Source organism: Delphinus delphis, chromosome 2, assembly GCF_949987515.2.
Source record: "Delphinus delphis chromosome 2, mDelDel1.2, whole genome shotgun sequence".
Lineage (NCBI taxonomy): Eukaryota > Metazoa > Chordata > Mammalia > Artiodactyla > Delphinidae > Delphinus > Delphinus delphis.
Window position 1 is genome coordinate 111,099,706 of NC_082684.1, and position 7,563 is coordinate 111,107,268.

Sequence of the window (7,563 nt, forward strand, 5' to 3'; positions counted from 1 at the left end):
GCCTCAGGCTGGTGCAACGTCACGCTGGCCTCTGCCACCGCAGGCTCGCCCCGCATCCGCACCCCTCCCTCCCCCCGGCCTGAGTGAGCCAGAGTCCCCAAATCAGCTGCTCCTTTAACCCCGTCCTGTCTGAGCGAAGAACAGACGCCCTCTGGCAGCCTACATGCAGAGGCGGGTCCAAATCCAAAGCTGAACCCCGGGAGCTGTGCGAACAGAGAAGAGAAAGGGAAATGTCTCCCAGCAGCCTCAGGAGCAGCGGATTAAACCTCCACAATCAACTTGATGTACCCTGCATCTGTGGAATACATGAATAGAAAACGAATCATCCCAAATTGAGGAGGTGGACTTTGGGAGCAAGATATATTACTTTTCCCCCTTTTCCTCTTTTTGTGAGTGTGTATGTGTATGCTTCTGTGTGAGATTTTGTCTGTATAGCTTTGCTTTCACCATTTGTCCTAGGGTTCTGTCCGTTCTTTTTTTTTTTTTTTTTACTTTTTTAAAAAATTTGTTGCTTAATAATTTTTTATTTTATTTTATCTTACTTTATTTTATTTTATCCTTTTTCTTTCTTTCTACTTTTTCTCCCTTTTATTCTGAGCCTTGTGAAGGACAGTCTCTTGGTGCTCCAGCCAGGAGTCAGTGCTGTGCCTCTGAGGTGGGAGAGCCAACTTCAGAACACTGGTCCACAAGAGACCTCTGAGCTCCATGTAATATCAAACGGTGAAAATCTCCCAGAGATCTCCATCTCAACACCAAGACCCAGCTTCACTCAACAACCAGCAAGCTACAGTGCTGGACACCCTATGCCAAACAACGAGCAAGAGAGGAACACAACCCCACCCATTAGCAGAGAGGCTGCCTAAAATCATAATAAGGCCACAGACCCCAAAACACACCACCAGACGTGGACCTGCCCACCAGAAAGACAAGATCCAGCCTCATCCACCAGAACACAGGCACTAGTACCCTCTATCAGGAAGCTTACACAACCCACTGAACCAACTTTAGCCACTGGGGACAGACATCAAAAACAACAGGAACTACAAACCTGCAGCCTGCAAAAAGGAGAGCCCAAACACACTAAGATAAGCAAAATGAGAAGACAGAAAAACACACAGCAGATGAAGGAGTGAGGTAAAAACCCACCAGACCTAACAAATGAAAGGAAATAGGCAGTCTACCTGAAAAAGAATTCAGAATAATGATATTAAAGATGATCCAAAATCTTGGACACAGAATACAGAAAATTCAAGAAACATTTAACAAGGACCTATAAGAACTAAAGAGGAAACAAGCAACAATGAGCAACACAATAAATGAAATTAAAAATACTCTACAGGGGATCAATAGCAGAATAACTGAGGCAGAAGAACGGATAAGTGACCTGGAAGATAAAATAGTGGAAATAACTACTGCAGAGCAGAATAAAGAAAAAAGAATGAAAAGAATGGAGGACAGTCTCAGAGACCTCTGGGACAACATTAAACGCACCAATATTCGAATTATAGGGGTACCAGAAGAAGAAGAGGAAAAAAAAGGGACTAAGAAAATATTTGAAGAGATTATAGTTGAAAACTTCCCTAATATGGGAAAGGAAATAGTTAATCAAGTCCAGGAAGCACAGAGAGTCCCATACAGGATAAATCCAAGGAGAAATACTCCAAGACACATATTAATCAAACTGTCAAAAATAAGCATATTAAAAGCAGCAAGGGAAAAACAACAAATAACACACAAGGGAATCCCCATAAGGTTAACAGCTGATCTCTCAGTGGAAACTCTGCAAGCCAGAAGGGAGTGGCAGGACATAATTAAAGTGATGAAGGAGAAAAACCTACAACCAAGATTACTCTACACAGCAAGGATCTCATTCAGATTTGATGGAGAAATTAAAACCATTACAGACAAGCAAAACCTGAGAGAGTTTAGCATCACCAAACCAGCTTTACAACAAATGCTAAAGGAACTTCTCTAGGCAAGAAACACAAGAGAAGGAAAAGACCTACAATAACGAACCCAAAGCAATTAAGAGAATGGGAATAGGAACATACATATCGATAATTATCTTAAATGTAAATGGATTAAACACTCCCCCCAAAAGACACAGACTGGCTGAATGGATACAAAAACAAGACCCATATATATGCTGTCTACAAGAGACCCACTTCAGACCTAGGGACACGTACAGACTGAAAGTGAGGGGATGGAAAAAGATATTCCATGCAAATGGAAATCAAAAGAAAGCTGGAGTAGCAATTCTCATATCAGACAAGAGAGACTTTAAAGTAAAGACTATTACAAGAGACAAAGAAGGACACTACATAATGATCAAGGTAGGCATAGAGGGAACTTTCCTCAACATAATAGAGGCCATATATAACAAACCTACAGCCAACATCTTCCACAATAGTGAAAAACTGAAACCATTTCCACTAAAATCAGGAACAAGACAAGGCTGCCCACTCTCACCACTATTATTCAACATAGTTTTGGAAGTTGTAGCCACAGCAATCAGAGAAGAAAAAGAAATAAAGGGAATCCAAATCGGAAAAGAACAAGTAAAGCTGTCACTGTTTACAGATGACATGATACTCTACATAGAGAATCCTAAAGATGCTACCAGAAAACTACTAGAGCTAATCAATGAATTTGGTAAAGTAGCAGGATACAAAAAAATGCACAGAAATCTCCGGCATTCCTATACACTAATGATGTAAAATCTGAAAGTGAAATCAAGAGAACACTCCCATTTACCATTGCAACAAAAAGAATAAAATATCTAGGAATAAACCTACCAAAGGAGACAAAAGACCTTTATGCAGAAAATTATAAGACACTGATGAAAGAAATTAAATATGATACAAATAGATGGAGAGATATACCATGTTCTTGGATTGGAAGAATCAACATTGTGAAAATGACTATGCCCTCCAAAGCAATCTACAGATTCAATGCAATCCCTATCAAACTACCAACGGCATTTTTCATAGAACTAGAACAAAAAATTTCACAATTTGTATGGAAACACAAAAGACCCCGAATAGCCAAAGCAATCTTGAGAACAAGAAATGGAGCTGGAGGAATCAGGCTCCCTGACTTCAGACTATACTACAAAGCTACAGTAATGAAGACAGTATGGTACTGGCAAAAAACAGAAATATAGATCAGAGGAACAGGATAGAAAGCCCAGAGATAAACTCACACACATATGGTCACCTTATCTTTGATAAAGGAAGCAAGAATATACAGTGGAGAAAAGACAGCCTCTTTAATAAGTGGTGCTGGGAAAACTGGACAGGTACATGTAAAAGTATGAAATTAGAACACTCTCTAACATCATACACAAAAATAAACTCAAATGGATTAAAGACCTAAATGTAAGTCCAGACACTATCAAACTCTTAGAGGAAAACATAGACAGAACACTCTATGATATAAATCACAGCAAGATCCTTTTGACCCACCTCCTAGAGAAACGGAAATAAAAACAAAACCAAATGGGACCTAATGAAACTTAAAAGCTTTTGCACAGCAAAGGAAACCATAAACAAGACCAAAAGACAACCCTCAGAATGGGAGAAAATATTTGTAAATGAAGCAACTGACAAAGGGTTAATCTCCAAAATTTACAAGCAGGTCATGCAGCTCAATAACAAAAAAACAAATAACTTAATCCAAAAATGGGCAGAAGACCTAAATAGACATTTCTCCAAAGAAGATATACAGGTTGTCAACAAAGACATGAAAGAATGCTCAACATCATTAATCATTAGAGAAATGCAAATCAAAACTACAATGAGATATTATCTCACACCAGTCAGAACGGCCATCATCAAAAAATCTAGAAACAGTAAATGCTGGAGAGGGTGTGGAGAAAAGGGAATACTCTTGCCCTGTTGTTGGGAATGTAAATTGATACAGCCACTATGGAGAACAGTATGGAGGTTCCTTAAAAAACTAAAAATAGAACTACTATTCGACCCAGCAATCCCACTACTGGGCATATACCCTGAGAAAACCATAATTCAAAAAGAGTCATGTACCACAATATTCATTGCAGCTCTATTTACGGTAGCCAGGATATGGAAGCAATCTAAGTGTCTGTCGTCAGATGAATGGTTAAAGAAGATATGGCTCATATATACAATGGAATATTCCTCAGCCATAAAAAGAAATGAAATTGATTTATTTGTAGTGAGGTGGATGGACATAGAGTCTGTCATACAGAGTGAAGTAAGTCAGAAAGAGAAAAACAAATACTGTGTGCTAACACATATATATGGAATCTAAGAAAAAAAAAAAGAACGGTCATGAAGAACCTAGGGGTAAGATGGAAATAAAGACACAGATCTACTAGAGAATGGACTTGAGGATATGGGGAGGGGGAAGGGTAAGCTGTGACAAAGCGAGAGAGTGGCATGGACATATATACACTACCAAACGTAAGGTAGATAGCTAGTGGGAAGCAGCCGCATAGCACAGGGAGATCAGCTCAACGCTTTGTGACCGCCTGGAGGTATGGGATAGGGAGGGTGGGAAGGAGGGAGACACAAGAGGGAAGAGATATGGGAACATATGTATATGTATAACTGATTCACTTTGTTATAAAGCAGAAACTAACACACCACTGTAAAGCAATTATGCTCCAATAAAGATGTTAAAAAAACAAAACAAAGAAACAAAAATAAACAAATCTTTACTGAGTCCCTATTGTGTTCCAGTCTGCACACTCAGTTCTGGGGATACAGAGGTGAAAAAAGTTCCTGCCTCCTGCTTTGTTCTGCTTACAGTGAGTGGGCAAGATGGATATTAAATTGGCAAAAACAAACCCCCCTCCAAAAAAACAAATCCAAAGTGCAATGATCTTACAATCAGTAAAATGCACCTTTTGTTTGTAAGAGGATTCTTCTTTACCAGTCAAGTCCCTGTCCACCTTCTCTTTTCCTCAAGGAATGTGCCAATCTCTTCTCTTTATATACCAGGTAAGGGAAAAGGCACACTTGCTCCTTTTCTATAGAACTTAATCTGTTTTTGCTTAATCGACTTGCAAGAACGTTTTAGATGGAAGATGGATGGGGGCAAGGAATTCAACCAGGACATTTGTTAGTGGGACGAGGCTCCCAGTAGTCCTGGGAAAGGCATTTCTACCTCCACGTTTGGCTTTTCTAGGGGACAGCTGAGTAACAGTCTCTCAACGTTTGGGATTTAGTTAGGATTAGGTTGGGTGACGTATAACTGAAAATTCAAACAAGCAGGTTTAGAATATGTTTATAATAAGTTAAGGTTTATTCCTCTCTCATATGAAGGGAATCTGGAGGAGAGAAAGCCATGGCCAGTGTGACTGCTTTGTCATCTGATTATTGGGAACAGAATCCTGCCTTTTGGCTCCTCAGTTTTTAGTGCCGTTTCCATGGTCAAGGCTGCCTCATGGACTGAGATGGCTGTTGGAGCACCAGTCCTCGCATCCACAGTTCAGCAGGAAGCAGAAGTAAGGGCAAGAGGCAAAGGGGCTGCACCTCCCAGCTTAGCCAGCCTCCCTTGAAACTGCTCTCTTGGATGCCCCTTCTGGTTGCTTCCACATGTATATCATCGACCTCCCTTTGTTGCAGCAGAGGCTGGGATTACCTGGGAACATTGCCAGCCTTCCTACAAATTGAGGATCTTGGCGCTAATGGAGAAAGGGAGAAAGGAGAGGTGGACCATGCTTCTTAAACCTTAGCATGTGTCAGAATCACCTGGGAGGGTGTGTTAAAACCCACACTGCTAGGCCGCATCCCATCTGGGGTGGGATCTGAGAATCTGCATTTTTAACAAGCTCCCGGGTGGTGTGATGATATCAGTTCTTGGGTCATATTTTGAGCAGCACCAACAATCTGCCAATTTGACTTGTTGGAGAAGTTCTATTGCCTGGATAATTTCAAACTTGCCCAATCAGAAAGAAACTCACAAAAAAGGGCAGTCCATGAAAAACAATCACCATCTTCCTCAAGTTCAGAGACAATCAACTAGGGGCAGTGCATCAGTGACTAAAGAGTGTCAGTGAAGATATGGCTAGGTGTGAATCTGATCTGCTGACAGGCAACTTGAACTTGGCATGAAAATGTGTTTTGAAAAGGGTGAAAAGATGTTTTCCTTTGAAAAGAGAAAGGCAGAGTACAAAAATTCCTCCACTTGGATCTCATTCAACACGTATTTACAGAATGGCTACTTGTGTCCCATGCTGTCCAAGGTCCCCGCCTCTACGTGATTGTACCCCTGTTCAAAGTTTGGGCTTTTGTGGGTAGCTGAGTCATGCTTTGGCTCAGCCCTAAAAACAGTGTGGAAATAAATCACACGGAGCCTTTGCGTTTGAGGCAAGCTTAAAGCACATTTTATTTAATTTGCAGAAGCACGGTGGGGAGATTTATATGCATGGCTCTTGTGACAGCACTGACACAATTTTTGATTTCCAAAAAGATTAATGATGAACTGAAACAGAGACAAGAGCTATCCACAAAGGTAAATGGAGAAATAAAAGTTGCTAATTACAGGAAGAACAGGGGATCTGCTGAGCAGGACCATACTACACCCTCCAGAAGGTTCAAGCCATGAGCTGAGGAATAAGGAGTACTTGTCATGTCGCCTGACAACACATGCTTTAGCTGTCCATTCACTTCTGGTCCTGCTGGCTTCAAATGTCTTCAAACTTCAGAGGCCATAAATACGTATTCCTCTAGAAAGCAAAGGTCTTTCAGGACCTGTCCCTCCCCCAGGTGAACGTGGCCTACACATTTGGTCCTTTCACCTGGTAAGGAGATCTGTTTAATCTCAGTGACTGTTGCCCAGGAGAGCAAATACTCAAAACCAACTGTCTTGTTTACGTCTCACCTACAATATATAATCTCCGTAATTCAGATTTCTCTAAATCAGCATGTGTGACTTCAATAGGGTGTGAACAAAAGGCCAACAAAAATGGCTTTCCAGGAAAATTAGACCTTGAACTATCTCACAAAGAATTACTTTAAAAAAGCTCAGAAAAAATTGGCAAGCAATTGATGAGCAAAATTATAAATGACTCTTATTTATAAAAGTGTTTCTCCCGAAGAATCAGACAGCAAATTTTTTCCAACCTCAAAAATTTTTGGAAGTGACAAAACTCTACTTATTTAAAGTGTGTTTTATAATAACGCCTTTCTTTCCAATTTGAAGTTTGTCTGGATGAGTCAAGAAAACTCAGCAAGTGTTTAGAGTGGATTGCAAATAGCTAATTTGCTAGTATTCGTACTAATGATTTTTAATAAGGATAATTTCAGAAACCTGTATTCTACATATTTTACAGGTGAAATATCAAATGATAGGCTGAAGATTTGCTATCAGAATATAGGTGGTACATTGCTGAGATGTATGTTAGAACCTAGGCTGTAACAAGTGAGGCAGGAAAAGAGCATTTTACTGGTAGTCCTGAATAGAATATGCGTGTCTAGTAACTTAAATCGATGATTTTGAAAGGTAGCTCAAGTTTTATTATATACATAAAAAAATATGCCCCACAATATATAGATAGTAAAACGATTTTATTGTTTA